Here is a 20457-nt window from a genome sequence, read left to right as displayed (position 1 = left end):
AAAGGGTGCAACTAATCCTTATCCTTTACAAGTGGAAATAGCAAAATGCATGTTTCTCATAATATTATGACTGACGGTACCGTTTCTAAGCCACTCTGGTGGAGAAGTTCCATCTTGAAGAGATGAGAGAATGCTCTAGGATTGTTTATGGAAATGCTAGTCGGACAGAGAGATGTCAGCCGGGTGTATCTGAGTGGAGACAGCTGCGATTTCCAATGCATGAATAATAAAATCCCTAAGCTCTCCATCATATTCTTCTTCAAAATGATCAATTTCAACATAAGCTTAATGGGCTGGCTCTTTCTTCCTCTGGAGTCACCGATTCATTTTGCAAGCAAAACTTTGCATCAGCGGAGTGTGCCTCCATTCCGGAAGAAGGCCTTTTATCAGCACAAATTGTCTTTTGCTGACTGTTGTGGACGTACTTAAAGCATTGATCAAGTGTTGATTGGACTCTGCCATTGTTATGTACCCATGGTCTCCCTAACAATATGTTATCTCCACCTTTATAACTTGAAATATTGATTGTGTTCTCAAGTCTTCAACAATGAAAGTATGCTTGATAGTGCCCTAAGAATTCTCGTCGTCTTGGTTGAAACCTTGGATCACCAGTTTGGACGGCTTAAGATCATACACCGTAAGGCCTAGATTCTTGAGCATGCAAATCTCTAATAAATTCACTGCTGAGCCGCAATCGAACATGATTTGAGTCGCATCTACACCATTAACGTGGCCCGAAATGTACAAAGGGTGGTTAAGTGCCTTAGTACCCAATTGTAGATCCTCATCAGTGAAGATAGTTAGCATACAGTAGGCAACATGCCTAGTCATCAGCTGCGAAGAAGTCATAGGCTATAGCATATCCATCAGTGACCTGAATCAGTTTATAACCCCATGTTAGGTAAGCTTCAGGAGGTCATAGACACACAGCCTTGCTGGTATTCTTTTGAGATGGGCCACAACATTATACCCACTTTTAGAGATCGGATCTGAGAGCCTCTGCAGTGGTTCGGATGGCTCAACCACCAGGGGACTGAACTAAAGTGATTTTTCTTTGAACACGAGTCCGAGGAGGGAGCTTGAGCTTTCATCCTTACCAGAACTTAGTTTTGTTGGCTTCAGCCTAAGATGAATCATCGTCTAATGGCTGAGGTGCCTGGATCATATAGACCATGTTGCATGGTATTACGTTTTTTGATGCACTGATGTAGATCACTAATATGAAATCATTGTAATGCAATGCATAAAGCTTGCTTTTGAGCCATGGTTACTTGCGAAGGCAAGGAGGCATGCCATGCCTTTACTAATATGGCATTTACAGTGGCCACCTCCTGACTTTCTTGAGGTATTTTGTTCATAAAAAGTTCACTATCAACAAGCAATCGCTCAACATAGTCCTTATAGACATAACATTCTTGTAGAACATGGTCAAATTGGCGATGATAGTGGCAATATTTATTTCTATTAACCTGCAGATTGTCGGGTGGGGCTTTTATTTCAGAAAATTCCTACATAAGATTATTTTTCCTCATCTGTTAAAAATGGAGCAGCCCTTCATCCTTGAAGGGATATTTCTTACTGGGGTTTTCCGTTCAAATGCCTTGTTATTCTCTTAGGGGCCTATTGGCCTTAGCTAGTGTCGTTGTTTTAATAACAGTGTTTGTCACTATAGCCTTCGTGTTTTTATTTGCCCTATCCTTTCTACCTGCAAATCCCATGCTAGCTTTTTTAAGGCCTTGTCTTTATTGAGAAGAATTTCAATGGCAACTTCTCGTTTGAGGTAATCCTGGAAGGTGGTGGGATACCCGGATGTTTGACTTAAAGTTGTCTTAACATTCATGCATGTTAGATATGTCTGCAACACATTGATTTCCAGTATGGGATTGGTAGTACTAATGCACAGGTCTGCTCATCTCGTAATGAATTGGGTGGGGGAGTCGTCATCTTTCTGTTGAGTGGTAATGAGCTCCATAGCATGTGCGCCAGTCTGAGTGCTATAGAATCTTTGATAAAACATCTCCTACATCTGTTCCCAGGAATTGATGAAATTAGGTGAGAGCTTGAAACACCGTATAAAAGCTTCTTTAGTAAGGAAGCGCATGAACAGCCGAAGTAGAAGTTTTCTATCATTGACGGTGTTACCACAATTAGACCAAAAGTGAGCTATATTCTCTTGAGAAGAACCAATTCCAAATGAGGGAGGCAGATATATCTCTAGAAAGGACACTTGATCAATGTATACCGGATAAGTTTTTAGGTGGACTTCATAGGGGCATACCCCAATATCTGTAATTTCTTCAATCCCTCCAAAATCATGTTCTGGATGTCAGGTTGCCGGACTTCAGAGACATTAATAAAATGTTGATTAGAGCATTTGGCAACAATGGGCCTCTGTATTATGCCTGATAAATGGTTGCCCAAACTACACAGTATATAATCTTGGGGTGCGGGATTACTTACTGCAGGGGTTGCGTGCGGAAGTAGGTTATTAACCTTATCTTTCAAATCCACAATCTCAACATCCCCAATCCACAGTAGGGCTTGGGTATGGGTCTCTTTCTCAGCCAGTACCCTTTGGATCTCATTTTTTTTGGCCCTTATGACATAGAATCTCCTGAGGGCACTATAAGAGCTGTAGCCACAGAGCGTCGACTGGCCTTGGCCGAGATGAGCACTAGGGATGCAGTGTCCCTTCCCCTTTTCTTCCCTACATTAGAACAAGATGTGGGATTTCAAACCAAACTGGCTCAACTTGCTCTTTAAAAACAATGGGTTGATAGGATGTGAGTCTCCTTGTTCATCATCCAATCGGGAGAAAATCTCTTCCTCCCCATATCATGAGGAAAGAGGGGTTTCCTATTCAACTGCTGTAGAAGAGGATTGTCATCCACTTGTGGAGCTCTTTGAGCTCTGCCTATCACTTGGGCTCGCCTATCGCGGGCCATATATTACTTTATAGATTCTTCTACGTCAGAAACAAAAATATTTGCCCTAACAAGAAGAATACAATCATGTTTGCCGAGTACTCAAGTTCTATAGATAAAACTTCGAGGACCTGTTGCAAATCACCCAGCTTAAAGGAGATTTTCTTATCATTGCCTTCCTTGGAAAATCCGAAATTTGGAGCATGTCCTTAAAGTATAAGAGATCTTCAACCTCTCCCAACCCATTAAAAAGTACAAAGAGCATAAATAGTATCGTGTCAAATTTGTCGAGGAAAGATATTCAGGATCCTATCCAATCGAAAAGTTGAGGGAGTATTTATGCATGAAAATTTTGGTTGAGGAAATCCACCATCCTCCTTGTTTTCATAGTTAAACTTGTCGATAGAAAAGGTAGAGGATAAGGGTCCCGTCAAATTGTAACCCGAGTGAAGATTCTGTCGTCAGACCGCTCTCGTATGAATTACCAGTAATACTGACTTGAGGGACGAGGAAATTGAGAATCCTCTAGAATATTTGAAAATAGTGTTTTCCTACAAGAGAGAGGAATATTTGAGGAAAGGGGTTCGAAATAAACTGAAAATAATCAAGAAATGGAACAAAAAGCTAACCTTGAGTAGGGCCCCTAGGCCTAGCACCTAGAGTCGGTGGACGGTTTAGAAGCGTGCGTGTACACTGACTTTTTCCAGTCCTTCGGAGCCCCGTTGGGTAGAAGATATTCGTATCAGAAGGATCAATGCTTGATAATGTCTAAATTTGGGTTTTAGAATTCTAGGATTAGGGCTCAAGCTTAGGTCTCTGGGTTCAGGGGTAAATTCTCGAGTGCGATAGAGTTTCAACTAAGGTTTGAAGTTTCTTGAGTCTTCTAAATTCAGAGCCCAATGCCCCTATTTATAAAAAAAAATATATAGTCCTTAAACAATGTCACAAAGTTTTGGGTGAATTTGGGCCTTCGATTCTCAGCGCCACTGGTGGCAACACTAGCGTTGGTGCCAACAACGCTGCCGCTATTGCACTATTAATCATTTCAAAGTCACATCAACAGTACCTTCATTGTTGGTGAATCACTTAGGCATGTTCAAAATATTTTTTTCATTAATGAAAACACTGTTGTGGTGGTCATGTGTCGGTTGAGTTAATTGTTGGACAGCATCACTGCCACCATCGTTAGCGCTACCACTCCCAATGCCATGTCTCTTGGGCACTGCTGCCTCCAACATGGGTGTGGGCGTTCGTGCTGACAAAGCTATCGTTCTTTTATGCCTTCAACGTTGCTAGCTCCAAGGCTGGCATGGACACCGCCAATGCTTATTGTAATGATTTCATTTCCAATAATTGTCCTTTCAATTTAATGAAAATATTGTTCTTGAGGTGTGTGAAAAAGACTTTATGCAGCGTTGCTCCCTACAGTGTTGGCATTGGCACTACCAACACTGAGTTCTAATCATTCAATATCAATTATTTGTACTGCAGAATCGCTGTTCATTATATTTGAGTTTGACTGAAGATGGCGTTGGCACACCCAACACAAGCATTGCCAACACCAACGTTGGTTTTCGACGGATCTTCAGGTGAGTGGTTCCGACAATCATTTCAGACACTGTTGCTGACAGTGTTTCTACCTCCATCTCGAGCAATGGGGGCCCCAATGCTGTGGTCTTGGGCGTTGCTAGTGGTCACTCTTGTGTTGGGGACCCGAGATTTGTGGTGTTGGTGGTCCTCTCCCTAACATTGGCAATGGCCTCGCTAGAGACCAAATGGTCATTTTTTCAAACTAATTCTCGATGGTCATAACTCTCAAATCGTATATTGAAGCAGAGCGATAATCTTGTGACTTCTACTTTCATTTGGGACCAAATTTGGACCTGAAATACTATTTTTTGAATGGTCCATAAAGCTCGAGCTTCATGGTGCTAGTTCCTATGGTTATGGGTGTCAAAATTGTGTAAAGGTTGATTTATGAGGTATCCGATGATCCTTTCTATATACTTAGTATTATGGTCCGAACCAATCGTTTACTATATTTACCTTCAATACTCACTTTACGATCATGTAGGGCTTGGAATCTATAATCATCACGCTCTGGTGTAGTCCTTATTGGAGAATATTTTGGAGATTGTTGGTTTGGTGTGCTCCTTTCTATGTACTTAGTAATACCGACCGAGCCAATATTTTGCAGAAAGTTTGATTTATGCACAATACCCGCTTTATGCTCACGTAGGGCTTAGAACTTGTAAACATCATGCTTGGGGAAGACTAAAGCTTCTTCAGTGATCGAGACACGCATCGCAACAAGGAGCCTGCAAAGGTGTAGCACTCGGTACTAGTAAAACTCCTACAGAGGACTTTTGCAAGACAACTCCCTTATTATGCTCAAGCTGAGGGAAGTTTATATCAAAACTCTTCTTGGATTCGAGAGCAATGAGAGATAAAATCAGAGCTAGGTGCTGGTGCAAGTGAATGGACTTGATAAATAACCCCATGTCCTAGCTGGTTTTAGAATCTTTCCCTTCTTCCCCACCACATGATCAAGGGAAGAACAAGCAGACGACCTATTATCCCCAAACACAATAACATTGGACATCTTACCCCTATCAACTCAGACAAGGGAATGAGTATTTTCCACAATGAGTCCTCAGGATGCGGATTGTCCGTCCTTGCCTTAATAGAATATGGATGGGGACTATGTGGTTTTGCTGATGGTAGTTTACAGGCATGTGGTCATTGGACTCTTAATTGAGAGATCAACATTGGGTGTTATGGGAATGTAAATTGTTCCTACGATGAAAGGAGCAAATGAACCCATTTATCCTCTACTTGTTCGAGAGGCGGCTTAAGAGAAGAGAGGTGAACTACCCCACAACAGAGTCTTCAGAGTGTTGGGGTGAATTTTTAAGTTAAAATGTCAAAAGAGAACAAAACAAACTCTAGAGAGCTTCAAGGATCAGTCTGCCAGGTTGTATTCGTGAACATAGCTTTATTTTAGTTTTAGGGATTATCAATCACATGCGAAGTCATTAAGAAGAGAAGTATAAAAAAAAGACTAGCAAGTAAGTCTTGTTGCTATGCCTGCATGCATGAATTTATTTAAACAAATATGTAACCAGGTACCCACATAAATGACCTGTGTGTATCTGTTGCCTCTTTCTCTTCTTCGACTTCTTCACTTTTTATCTTGCCTTGATGGAGCTATTTGTAGTCAATAACACTTATGGTAGTCGTTCTTGATCATGTACAGAAGTTGCGATGTAGTCCATGTAGCGATCCTCGTGTCTTTTTTTGATAATGACACATGGTCTTGTATGATTGGTGTATGTCTAGTGTGTTCATCTCATCCAGGACGTGTTCTACGTCATTCCTTTAGCAGACAAGCCATTCTAGAAGAGTATGGTATCTTCTATCATGAGTGAATTCTAAGAAATGATTTTATATTCCATTTTACCCTTCCGACAAGTTTTGAATTTTGTCGTCATCTGGAATGTTCTTACGAATATTTGAACTTCAAAGTTTGTAACGAGGGTAAAGAGAGGTATATTTGTCAATGATATATTCTAAGAATGAATAGGGTCCTATGCATAGGAAATATGGAGTAAATGAACTTCAAAGTTTGTAACGAGGGTAACGAGAGGTATATTTGTCAATGATATATTCTAAGAATGAATAGGGTCCTATGCATAGGAAATATGGAGTAAAGTAAGTGGTCGAGTTATACGGGGATGTATTGTATCTACGGGAGCATAATAATATAGGAAGTGAGTTCACCGGCTAGTCTTACAAATGATTCAAAGTCACTGAAGTATCTCATAATGGGCAAATCAAGGTTACTATACAATTAGAATCAAAATCCGGACTATAGGGGTTTATAATTAGACGCGTATCCCTCGTACTTCAAATCATACCAAAATATTAAACTCTAGCTTCATGTGAATTTAAGACTTTAGTCCAAATATGATTTTCTACCATGTAAGATTTGAATAAATGAGTAAGGTTGGTTGAGCATGCATCAATATAAAGTTAGGATTAGGTCAAATTCATACCTAAACTTAGCCATAGATTAATTTATAGCCATAAATTATCCAAATAAAAAAAGACAAAATATGTTAAAATTGCTAGTCAATTTTGTCGTGAGGATAACATAATTTATTTTATAAAATTAAAAATTAATAATGAAAGTTCTCACATTTAAAATAGTGAAAATATCTCTATTTAAAATTTAAAGGAGTAAAAATATTAAAAAATATAAATTTATTTAAGTAATAAAAAATAATAAAATATAGCTTCCTATTAATTAAGTTTGTAGAAACCTCTATGCACTTTTTGTGAATCATTTAAGAATTCATTAAAAGAAATTTGGAATTGTTCATAAATTATAAAAAAATAGGTTTATGAGTCATTTTAAATGTATTTTAAAATTATAAATTAAAAATAAAAAGAATTGAAAACCAAGAATTACACTTATAGAAGGAAATTCTGAAAATATCTGAAAGCTGAATAGGCATGAATTTTAAAATACTAAAAAATGCGTAATTAAAACTTAAAAAATAAAATATTTTGAAGTATCAATTAAAGAAATAAAGATGGTTTTCCTAATTGTATGACTAAGACAACATATTTTTAAAATATTCTAAGACTGAAAATTCTTAAAAGAAAAAAAAATTTAGAAGAAAGTTATGGGCTTATATTAAATAAATGCCTAAAATCTTCCATGGAGCAAAAACATCACAAAATTTTAAGACAATTGAAATGATTAGGAAATTTGTTTGCTGTTATAGATTAAAAGAATCAAAAGAATAACAAATAAACTCAAGAGGAATGAAATACAAAAATAAAGTATTTTGAATAATTGAAATTTGCGTTGACGAAGAAACATAAATATAGCTAGTACTTAAAAAGAAAGAAGTTTATATAAGGTTGCAACCTTAATCTGTAGAATTAAAGATGTACCTAAAAAATCCATAAGAAAAGGTTTTTATTGTTGAAAAGCCACTAATTGATCATCTTAACATCGAGATGTATGAATATGAAAAAAACCAAAAATATTTTCCGTTTCAGAAATAGTGCATCTTTCTTTTTTGTTTTGGGTAATTCAGTGGGGAAAATAAACCTCTACCCATTTTTCAAGTAGAATATGAGTTAGCTTTTATTGAAGGTATTAGTGGAGGGTGTTAGTGGGGGGAATGAAAACCACGATGTGGAGGGTGTTAGCCAATTTTGGATTTTAAAGTTTTATAATTAGATATGAAAATGGATTTTGAGATGATCCTAAAAACAATTTACACAAAAATTATGGCTGTGAACCTTAATTGGATTGTTTAAGGTTGCAACCTTACAGAAACCACTCCCACTTAAAAACTATCATATATTAAAGACAACATTCTAGTTTTCTCACTAACAATATTGTAGTTCGTTTATACTGTTTGAAAATTAAATATAAGTTGACGAAAGTTATAGAGGTAACTCTATGAAAAATTATGCTATGAAACTCTCAATGGCATAATGAAATTCAGTTTGCCATGCTTGTGGTTGAAGCCTCTTGTAGGTGAGCCACGTAAATTTTTGTGTTTTTGGTTTTATGTGTTTTCGTACTTTATTTCTCATTCTCATATTGTGGTTTGTACTCGCTTATTTTGTTTTTGACATGTTGAGGACACAATCCTAGTGGGATTCTGTTATTGCAAGTTCATAATTCTGGCATCTAAAAGGGTATTTAGCACCTATCAAGTGGTACTGGAGTATTTGTTTACTAGAAGGCTTCAGTTGTGCATTCAATACAAGGATAAGGTGAAATATGCGAATGTATTGATTAAGGTAGAGAAACATGATGGTGATTACAATCTTTCACAGCAAGGGCAACAAAGATAAATATTGTGCAAAATGGATAAGTGAGCTTTTTAGAGAGCAACTGGTTTGCATGATTTCTTGTAACGAAGTAATTAAGAGAGTGATTTTTGGTGGTATCTTTTATAATGCGACAAAGTCTCGGTCTTTCTTAAACATTTCTTATCGGACTATTGTTTAGCTATGTAATACAAATAGGATGATCGACAGGTGATTTGGATAGAGTTGGTTTAAAAGGGATTCTAGACAAGGAGTTTAGAGAAAGAACTCCATGTCCTAAAATAAGTGATGCAATTCTCATCAATATAGTGGATTTCAATTTGTCTCACCTTTAAATGTAGCATTTTTGGGGTGAAACACATAAATTTTTGTATTCTAATGCTATATGTGTTTTTACGCTTTCATGCTCATATTATAGTTTTTGCTCGACTATATTACTTATAGCCATTTAGTACATCATCATCGTAAACTCTCAATATAAAGAGTTCCTATTTTTTCACTTAAAAGGGTTATTGGAACGTAACACTGATGATAAAACATATTTTGCCTAGAGCTCGAGGAACTTATCTGACATGACATCCTCACAGGGATGCGCTGTAGATGGGTGGGCTGTCAAGCCCCATAAAGCAATAAAGCCTCTAGTGAGACCTGTTCAACAGGAAATCACATTCTATTCTACAAACTTCCAGGGGAAAAAACCTATTCATTCCTATTTTCTTGAAGTCACGATCATGGATGTGATTCATCATATTGGTTCAACAAAAGTGGGCTTCCATGTCCTAACTTATACTGAGAAAAAATAACCATAATAAAATGAGCACAATAAATTATGAAAAATTTGTGCGGTTCTACCAAATCCAACCATCATTGGGTTTGAAAAACTTTTGCTCTAGTTGTCACCTAGTGGCTGACCTAGTCAACCAGACAAGTTAGGACGGACTCTAAAATGAAAACCATATGGAAATTCCTTGGATTATATTAACTGACAAAAAGAGCATATACTACTGACTTGGACTTAATGGCCTAGAAGTCGTGCGCGGGCATCAACTAGCCCCTCATTATTTTGGGTTGCTTTTATTTATTTATTTTCTTGAATGAGTCTTTTGAAGCTGCCAGGTTTTGAATTCCTTTTGAGTATGTGACTCTTCCTTGCATTCCTTCATCTAAAGCTGGGCTAGTTCCTAGAGAAAAGTTAAAGAAAGTAGAATAAGGTTATTAATATGTTTGTCCTCCATGATTGAACATGGAATAAACTTTAGAAACTGTGCATACTTGGTCCTGACCTTGAATTAAATAAATGACTAAAAGTACTCTATCACTACGCTTTTGCTCAACATTTGGAAAAGAAAATTGACTTCATATTTTGTAATCATACCCTTCAACAGTTGAAAACAGGAAGGCAGGTTTACATCAAACCATACCCCTCCCCAACGCCAATCCGGCCTAAAGGAAAAAGGAAAAGTCTCCTGGGTGGTGGAAGGGTGCACAAGTACTCTTTCAATGGTTCATATTAAACATGGCTACATCCAACGGCCAAGAGGTAGTTTTGTATTTTATTTTTATTTTTTATTTCAAAATAATATTTATTTGTAATTATAGTTCAGAAAATCGACTCGATCAAGATACTCGGGCCTTGACAGAGGCGATTTACTTGGGTGTGTCCGCGTAACTAGCTCGAGTCCAGCTCCTTTTTTTTTTTTGAAAGAAAATGAAGATAAAATTAAATTATATAAAATAAAAGTGCCATCTTTTATCATTAAGCTGCATATTGATCACTTTACAAGTGGTTGTGGGATCCATTCTTAAAACACCAAAAAGGAGGATTTTTTAAAAGTACAATGTGGGGGGCTAATTTTTTTAAAGGGAAAATTTTATATAGAACCCTAATTTCTCATACTATTTCATGGTAGACCCTCATTCCGTTTCTTTTTCAAGTGGTATAAGAAAGTCCCTAAAGATTTTACCATACCCCCTCATCTCTGATCTCCCTCTTTTATTGCCTTTGGTTTATAAAAATTAGCCCCAACAAATCTTTTTATACCATTTGGGTTGAAATGGTATAAAAAGATTTATTGGAGCTGATTTTTATGGTCAAAAGTTAATAAAATAGGGAGATAAGAGATGAGGGGGTACAGTGAACCCTTTACGGGCTTTCTTATGCCGCTTGAAAGAAAAACGGAATGAGGGTCTACCATGAAATAATGCGAGAAATTAGGGTTCTATATAAAAATTTCCCTTTTCTAAAACTCCAAAAGGGGGGACATTTTAAAAGTACAATGTAAAAAAGCTGCGAGCAATAGGATTGGAACCTTCACGGGTTCAATTTTAGGTGTAAGTACAATAAAAAAGGCATTTTTAAACATCTGCTTTAAGTTAAATATTTTAAATAATTAAACAAAAAAATTGGCGTACAACCAACTCATACAAAACTCGTCTCTCCCATAGCACGAGGTTGAGTTGCTAGGCCAAGTTTCAAAACATTGTTTGTAATTAATAATAAGATATATTTTTATATAGCGTACCAAACAAATTTTTTTTAAAAAAAACTGAACAAATAATAGTTGATCTTATTTCAGCGGTATTTTGACCAATTGTTTTGTTCCAAATATTTTTTTATTATGCACCATTTGTACCCCAAATCTCTGATAAATATTAGTTTAAATGAAAATAAAAAATAAGTACAAAACTCTTTTTGGGCCATTGGATGGTACGAAGTTCAACATTAAACACTGACTAGTATTTTCTCAATGGCTTTCCCAACCTACCTACAGAGTACTATACTCATAACTCCCAATATCTAACTTTAATGTCAGAAAAATTGTATACATTTTGTTTTAATTATTACATTTTAGGATAGGATGCTCTTAGAAAGTAAGTTAAAAGATTTCAAGTTCTTTTTGGTCACTGAGATGAGATTATCATTCTTAGAATCTTATTCTTGTCACCGGGATGTATTTGTCATTATCTCTTTATTTTCAGCTCCAGGATGACTGATTTTCTCTTTGTTAATTGGTAATTTTGGGATTTGTTAAGGCTTATGCAATTTGGTGTAGAGACAAGTAATTTAGTGTGTGAAAGTTTTCATGAATCCAAAAGTCAAAATGTGTAGTTTCAATGCATAGGAATTTGGCTTCATGTGTGGGAACTTGGGTGCAAGAAGTTGCATGCAAGTATGGGAATTAGGACATACCTAAAAAAAATATGGGAAATATGGCACAAGGGTAATCTAGTCAATTTCACACCTTGTTAGGGATATTTTATCATTTTTTAGTTCCAACAAACTGATTTATATATATGGAACATTGTTGTAACAGTTGGTTAGTTTTGTTAATAATTTGACAAGGAAATCTTCTTCCTCCTTGGGATATTTCCCATCCTTGAGTTCCAGGTGTACCCTGAGTTGGAAGCCCATCCTTGAGTTCTATGAGTACCTTAAGTTTAGCAAGAGTTAGGGACTAGAAATCCCCTTTCTCTTCCTTCCTTTGATCGAGATCAAGGAAGTCAGGTTGTTGTAGCACAATAGGCTTCAAATCTATACTTCTAGTGCCGGTTTTGCCCCATATGGTATCAGAGCTATAGCTGGTGGGCTTTGTCAATCGTGATGGATGCTCGAGGTAGCGGTCATTGATGAAGAAATGTACGCCATGAACTCGAAAGGTTCGCATAGACTGTGCACAATCTAACAGAGTAAATGGTTGTACTTTTGCAAGATAGAAATTAGCGGAATGGGAGAAGATTCGGGATTTCTTATTGTTTTATGTTGATGACACTTTAATATTTTGCCAAGCATCCATTATCTCTGTCATTATGATGAAACATATTAGTTCAATCTTTGAACTCGCTACTGGTCAGAAGCCTAATACTGCAAAAAGCAAAGTGTTTTCCTTTAGTGCAACACAAAGTGCTCGATCCACTATTTTAGGAAGTTGTACTTTGGAGAAGGCTACTTATCGGTTAGATACCTGGGTTTGCCTCCAATCTATGGTCATTGAAAGCACATAAATTACTACAGTTTGGTGGGCAAGGTTTGTGGGAAGATTAGTATATGGCAAGCTCTGTATTTATCCTATGCAGGTCGACTGCAGTTTTTGAAATCAGTACTAAGCACATCTTCTACCTTTTGAACTTTATCTTTATTCTACCAAAATGAACTTGCAATATGATTGAAATGTTGCAAAGGAATTTATTATGGGAAGGTGTGGCAGTAAAAAAAGGGGTTCACCTTGTGAAATGGAAGACAATTTGCATGCCTCAGGAAGAGGGGGGGCTAAGGATACATAATATTATAGATTTTAATATTGCAGGAATGATGAAGGTGGCATGGAGAATCTTGGCAGGTCTCTCGTCTCTTAGCTCAGTTTTTCAAGCATAGTTATTTCAAGAATAATTCTATATGGGAGGTCAAGGAGAAATCGTGGTGCTCCTACGCTTGGAAGGGTACTCTATTGGGTTTATCTCACCTAAAGGATAATGTCCATTGGATTATTGGTGATGGATAGCTCGTGAATTTTTGGGCAGATGGCAGTCTATATGGGATTTCTATGGTGGCTGTGTACATGAGGATTTGGGGACTTTGTTGGGCAGAATGTCTTTGATTATAGGAGCAGTCTTCCTTCACCGACTTCAACTCCTCTTTTCAATTTATAGGGTGAGGTTAAGAATTACATTACCTTTACAGCCTACAAAGGTTTTCTTAGAATGGATACACTACACTAATCGTTTGTTTTCGATTAAAGAGACTTGAGATTTTATTCAAGATAAAGGTTCACTGTAGCTTATTTTTCGAGCTCTTTGGTCTTCCAAATGTTATTCTAGAGCCAAATAGTTTTCTTGGTTGGCACTCCATAATCATTTACCCATTGTATTTATGAATTAGGATTCTATATGCCCTTTCTGTAGGAACAATGATGATAGTATTTGTCATCTATTGTTTCACTGTGTATTCTCGCAGTATATGTAGATCAGTCGCATGGCGGTGTGGTAAGCAGTTTAGCTCTGGTATTTTGGCTCCTGTCATGTTGAGAAGCTAGTTGGCCTTTAGATTTAAATAAGGTCTTGTTAATATTTGGATTTCTATTTTCTTTACAACAATTTGGTTCTTGTAGGATGAGAAAAATAGGAGAATCTTTCAGTCAAGGTCTACAAGAAGGGGACATATTGTTAAGCCAATTTCGTCTCATATTAAGGAGTTGGCGATGAGAAAAAGTGGGTTTTTCATTTATCGGAGAGATTAATTATTGATAATTTCTAAATCACATGGAAACAGCAGAACCTAGATCCATTATCTAGGTGGCGTGGTCATTCCCTGATCAGCAGTATTTTAAGTTGAATATCGATGGTGCCTCTTTATAGAACCCAGGTTTGGCAGGTGGTAGTAGTGTTATCAGATATAATATTGGTGCTTTTGTCTCTGGCTTCTCTAAGTCATTTGGATATGTCTCTAATAATTATGTAGAGTTTCTTGCCCTTGAAGAAGGTATTTGTTTGACCATTTAAGAGGATTGCTTTCCTCTCCAAGTAAAAAGTGATTCACCTTTACTGGTGAATGTCATTCAAGAATGTTGTCGAGCCTCATGGAGTTTACATACGGTTGCAGCAAACTATCAAAGTTGAATTTCAAATCGTACATGGTCAATTTCCCATATTTTTTGTGAGGCCAATATGGTAGCTGATGCTCTTGCTAAGAAAGCTTCTTTTTATTCTGGAGCTACTATTTGGAGATTTTGACCGCCTAAATTTATTTTCTTTCTTTTACTTCATGATTTGGTACAACTGCCCTATTGTAGGGTTGTAAAATAATGAACTGTTTCTTCTTAAATTTTAACAATAAAAACGGGTCGAGGATCTTCTCCCCCACTAACTTACACAAAAAAAAAAACTACAATTGATGTGCTTAATAAAACGTGTATGGTGTATTTTAAAGTAAAAATATTTTCTTACTCGAAAATATTTTATGTTAAATTGATAGTCATTAAGAATGCAGCATGGAAATAATCTTTTATGTTCAATTGATAGTCATTAAGAATCCAGCATGGAAAGTTGTAAATTATAAAGAATGATAATTGAGTTCTTTTTTTCCTTTTTAATCTTAGAGCACGCATGCTAATTTCGTATTTCATAGATAAATTTGATTTAGACTATTATAATGATTAAACTCTGGTATTTTTAAAATAAGTTTTTCATTTTATTTTCAGATAGACTGACTATTTGGTCAATCTAGATAATCAAATTTGGCAAATCCGGATTAGAATAGAGGAAGGTCAAGCTCAGTACAATGGGGGGCCAACCAAACAGCGGATCCGTGTTTTGAAGCCCCTCTTTTGCCTATCTTTTTCTAATTTTATCTCCCTTTAGTAAGTAGGAAAACACTTTGACAAACTATGTTAGGGGACTCGTTGGTACTCTACGCATTTTAACACATGCACATGAAAATGATCATGAAATATTAGAGAAAAGCACGTGTGTGTGGTTTCAAAGACATTAAGTTCTACGCATATGCATATTGGTATTTGATGCCATGCAGCACCTTCATAAACTTCTCTTATCATCCGGAATTTTAATTTTTAGAAACTCTATAACATTGGTTTGGCTATGAAATGTGAAAAGAGAAAAGACTGGCATAGAGGGGTTGCTTCATTTGCAGTTGTGGAATATAGAAACTCATTAACTGCAATTTCCTTGTTTTCGTTGTTCTTGTCCTTACATTAAGATAAAGGAAACCAAACTTCTAAGTGATAGTAGAGAATAACTGCTACTATAACATAGGTGCATCGCCTCTCCATTTCCAATGATGAGCCCACCATCAGTAATATATTATGGATGTCGTTGTGCTGCAAACTATACCATAAAGTGCCATTTGAATGGCTTACTTCACCACAATAGAAACCATTATACATGGGAAAAAGATTAAAATGAAAAGCATGGTCTTCAACTAACTTCAATAAGTCATTCGAGGTAGAGTGTGATACCTCCCATGTGGGAATTGAAGCAGTATCGAGATATTGTATTCGTTAGGGAGAAACTCAGGGATGTGAAGCGGCAATATTCATCTATTATGACACTGAGTACCATACTGCCATTTAAGCTCTTCGCCATTGGAGACATTATTTGATTCACCGGGAATTTGTTTTCTACACTGACCATGATATACTCAAGCATATTAATAACGAAAAGAAGTTGAGTGCAAGACATGCTAAGTAGGTGGCTTATTTGCAAGAGTACACATTCGCTATAAGGCACCAATCGGGAGAGCAAAACAAAGCCGTTGATGCTCTTAGTTAGCGAGGTCATTTGGTCATGACATCAGAAGTTGAAGTGGTGGGTCTAGCAGTGGTGTAAGAAGCCTCTCAAGATAACCATACTTCAAGGACATAATGTAGAGGTGTCGAATAACCAATGGAAACCTTATCACCAATTAGCTTTATCCGATGGCTATTTGTTCCATGATGTCCACTTATGTGTACCTAATACCTCTTTGAGGGAGCATCTTATTATTGATTTGCATTCTGGTGGTCTTAGCGAATATTTGGAAGAGATCATACCTTTTCTTTAATGGAGGAGAGGTAGTTTTGGCCTTGTATGAGGCAAGACATGTGTAGATTTGTTGACTGGTGAATAAAATGACAAGAGGCAAAGAGACGTTCACAAATTACTAGTTTATATACTCCATTGCCAGTTCTGACCAGGGCATATGCTGATTTATCTATCGATTTCATAGTGGGTTTCCCAAGGACATCAAGAGGCCATGAATTGATTATAGTGGTGGTGGATAGTTTTTAAAAACTGACACACTTAATACTGTGTAAGCGAACCACTGATACCACTATGGTAGTCAATCTCTTCTTCAAAGAAATTGTGAGCTTGTATGGTCTTCCAAAGACCGTCATATCCGACTGCGACACTAAGTTCTTGAGACACATTTAGAAAACTTTGTGGAGGTAGGAACTAAATTGCAACTTAGTAGTGCATATCAGCCATAAACTGATGGCCTAATTGAGGTGTTATTAAGAGTTGTAGTAATATGATAATAAGCTTGGTTTGAGAGAATTTGAAAGTATGGGGAATTGGTGTTACGAAAGGCTGAGTTCGCAAACAATAATTCTCTAAATCCGTCAACTGGGAAAGCTGCATTTAATGTGGTCTATGGCATATTGCCTTTACATTGTCATGGTCTAGCATCTTGACCTATGCATGAGCATGTTGATATAGATGCATGAAACATGGCTGACTACATAAAGGACTCAAATGAAAAGGTTCGAAAGAAGTTGGTGGAAAGCTATGCCATGTATCAAGATGTCTTGAATTGACACCGACAACTATAGTATTTCAAAATTGGAGACCTTGTTATAGGGTAACTTAGGCCGTAGTGATTTCCCGTTAACACCTATGCAAAACTCAAAGCAGAGAAGATTAGCTTATGTAAAATCAAAAGATAAATGACAATGCCTATAAAGTAGAGATACCAAGAGGACGGAATATCTTCTCAATCTAAAACGTGCAAGACCTATTTGAGTACCATGGTTACGACTACCGATGGAGTCGAAACATCTCCATCCTAAGGAGGATGATGCAAATCAGATCTAGGAGTTTTTAGCCCAGAGATGACTTTGTCATTTTCAATTTTTTTGGTCACCAGGATCAGAGTTTTATTTTTATAATCATATTTTGTCACCAAGATGTATTTGTCATTACCATTTTATTTTTCAGCACTCGGATGAGTTTGTCATTTGGTCTTTATTAATTGGTTATTACGGGATTTGTTGAGGTTTAAGAAATTTGGTGTTGAGAGACGTAATTTTATTGTGTAAAAGTTTGCACGAGTCCAAAAGTCAAAACTGTGTAGTTTCAAATTTGTAATTGTGTAGTTTCAAATTTGTAATTGTAAGTCCAAAAGTCAAAATTGTGTAGTTTACATGGAAAGTTGTAAATTACAAAGTGTGATAATCGAGTTCTTTTTTTCCTTTTTAACCCTAGAGCAAACATGTTAATTTCGTATTTCATAGATAAATTTCGTTTAGACAATTATAATGCTTAAACTCTAGTATTTTAAAATAAGTGATATTTCTATAAGGTGTGTGAAGCGCATGCAGCTTACTAGTGGGTGTGTGTTAGATAAATTGGTCTTTTTAATTGATGTTTTCTTTTTCTCTGGGCTAAGCCATTTTGGCCACTCCTAACTCTTTCTCACGGTTTCATACTGACATACAATAAGTGATAGTGTGGGAATGGCACAAGTGACATTCACCTAGGATGAAGCTTGAAATAGTTTATGAGTGAGAAAGATTTCCCCAAAGGTTCTAAAAATAGTTAACTTTTAGAAATAGCCGATATGATTGATCTGATCCATTACCCCATAGAGGCAAATTTAGAATCGACCATATTTTTTTAGTAAACCTATTATTCATCTTCTAGAGTATAGTTTTTTAACGATTTAAATTATCAGATAAACATTTTATACATTGGAATGATTTATGCTATTGTTTTGTCATTATCATTTTTGTCATTTCATTTTCAGATAGACTGACTATTTGGTCAATCTAGATAATCACAGTTGGCAAATCCGGATCAGCACAGAGGAGGGTCAAGCTCAGTACAATGGGAGGCCAACCAAACAACGGATCCGTGTTTTGAAACCCTTCTTTTGCGTATCTTTTTCTAATTTTATCTCCCTTTAGCAAGTAGGAGAATACCTTGACAAACCATGTGAGGGGACTCGTTGGTACTCTATGCATTTTAACACATGCCCATGAAAATAATCATGAAATATCAGTGAAAAACACATGTGTGTGTGGTTTCAAAGACATTAATTTATTGGAGTTTGTGTTGCTAATTCAAGTTCTATGCATCTGCGTATTGGTATTTGATGCCAGGCAGCTCATTTATAAGCTTCTCTTATTATCCAGAATTTTAATTTTCAGAAATTCTATAACCTTGGTTTTGCTATAACATGTGAAAAGAGAAAAGACTGACATGAAGACTGCATCGCCTCTCCATTTCCAATGATGAGTCAACCATTAACAATAGATTATAGATGCCGCTGGGGTGCAAAATATATCATAAAGTGCCATTTGAATGGCTTACTTCACCACAATAGAAACCATTATACATGGGAAAAAGATTAAAATGAAAAGCATAGTCTTCAACTAACTTCAATAAGTCATTCGAGGTATAATGTGATGCCTCTCATGTGGGAATTGAAGCAGTGTCGAGTCAAGAGAAGAGATTTATTGTATTTTTCAGTGAGATACTCAATGATGAAAAGGAGCAATAGTCACCTCTTATGACATTGAGTTCTATACTGCCATTTAAGCACTTCGCCATTTGAGACATTATTTGATTCACCGGGAATTTGTTTTCTACACTGACTATGATATACTCAAGCATATTAATAGCGAAAAGACGTTGAGTTCAAAACATGCTAAGTAGGTGGCTTGTTTGCAAGAGTGCACCTTCACTATAAGGCACCAATCGGGAGAACATATCAAAGCGGTTGATGCTCTTAGATAGCGAGTTCATTTGGTCCTGACATTAGAAGTTGAAGTGGTGGGTCTAGCAGCAGTGCGAGAAGCCTATCAAGATAACCATACTTCAAGGACATAATGTAGAGGTGTCGAACAAGCAATGGAAACCCTATCACCAATTAGCTTTATCCGAGGACTATTTGTTCCATGCTGTCCACTTATGTGTACCTAATACCTCTTTGAGGGTACATCTTGTTATTGATTTACATTCTGGTGGTCTTAGAGAATATTTGGAAGTGATAAGACCTTTTCTTTAGAGAATATTTGGAAGTGATAAGACCTTTTCTTTAATGGAGGAGAGGTAGTTTTGGCCTTGTATGAGGCAAGACATGCATAGATTTGTTGACTGGTGAATAAAATACCAAGAGGCAAAGAAACATTCACAAATTACTAGTTTATGTACTCTATTGCCTGTTTCAACCAGGGCATAGGTTGATTTATCCGTGGATTTCATAGTGGGTTTCCCAAGGACACTAAGAGGTCATGATTTGATTATGGTGGTGGTGGATGATAGGCTTTAGAAACTGACACACTTAGTACCGTGTAAGCGAGCCACTGATGCCACTATGGTAGCCAATCTCTTCAAAGAAATTGTGTGCTTGTATGGTCTTCCAAAGGCCATCATATCCGAATGTGACACTAGGTTCTTGAGCCACATTTTGAAAACTTTGTGGAAAAAAATGCGAACTAAATTCCAATGGCCTAATTGAGGTGGTTATTAAGAGTGCTAGTAATATGATAATAAGCGTGGCTTGAGAGAATTTTGAAGTATGGGACTTGGTGTTACCAAAGGTTGAGTTCACATACAACAATTCTCTAAATCGGTCAACTGGAAAAGCTCCATTTAATGTGGTCTATGGCATATCGCCTTTATATTTTCATGGTCTAGCATCTTTACCTATGCATGAGCATGTTGATATAGATGCATGAAACATGGCTGACTACATAAAGGACTCAAATGAAGAGGTTTGAAAGAAGTTGGTGGAAAGTTATGCCAAGTATCAAGATGTCGTGAATTGACACCGACAGCTATAGTATTTCAAAGATGGAGACCTTGTTATAGGGTAACTTAGGCCGTAGTAATTTCCCGTTAACAGCTATGGAAAACTCAAAGCAGAGAAGATTAGCTCGTGTAAAATCAAAAGATAAATGACAAT

The sequence above is a fragment of the Amborella trichopoda genome, chromosome 7 (genome assembly GCF_054954075.1).
Source record: "Amborella trichopoda isolate Santa Cruz 75 chromosome 7, AtrichopodaSantaCruz75HAP2 v2.0, whole genome shotgun sequence".
In the NCBI taxonomy this organism is placed as follows: domain Eukaryota; kingdom Viridiplantae; phylum Streptophyta; class Magnoliopsida; order Amborellales; family Amborellaceae; genus Amborella; species Amborella trichopoda.
Note: the sequence above shows the minus strand (reverse complement) of the source record.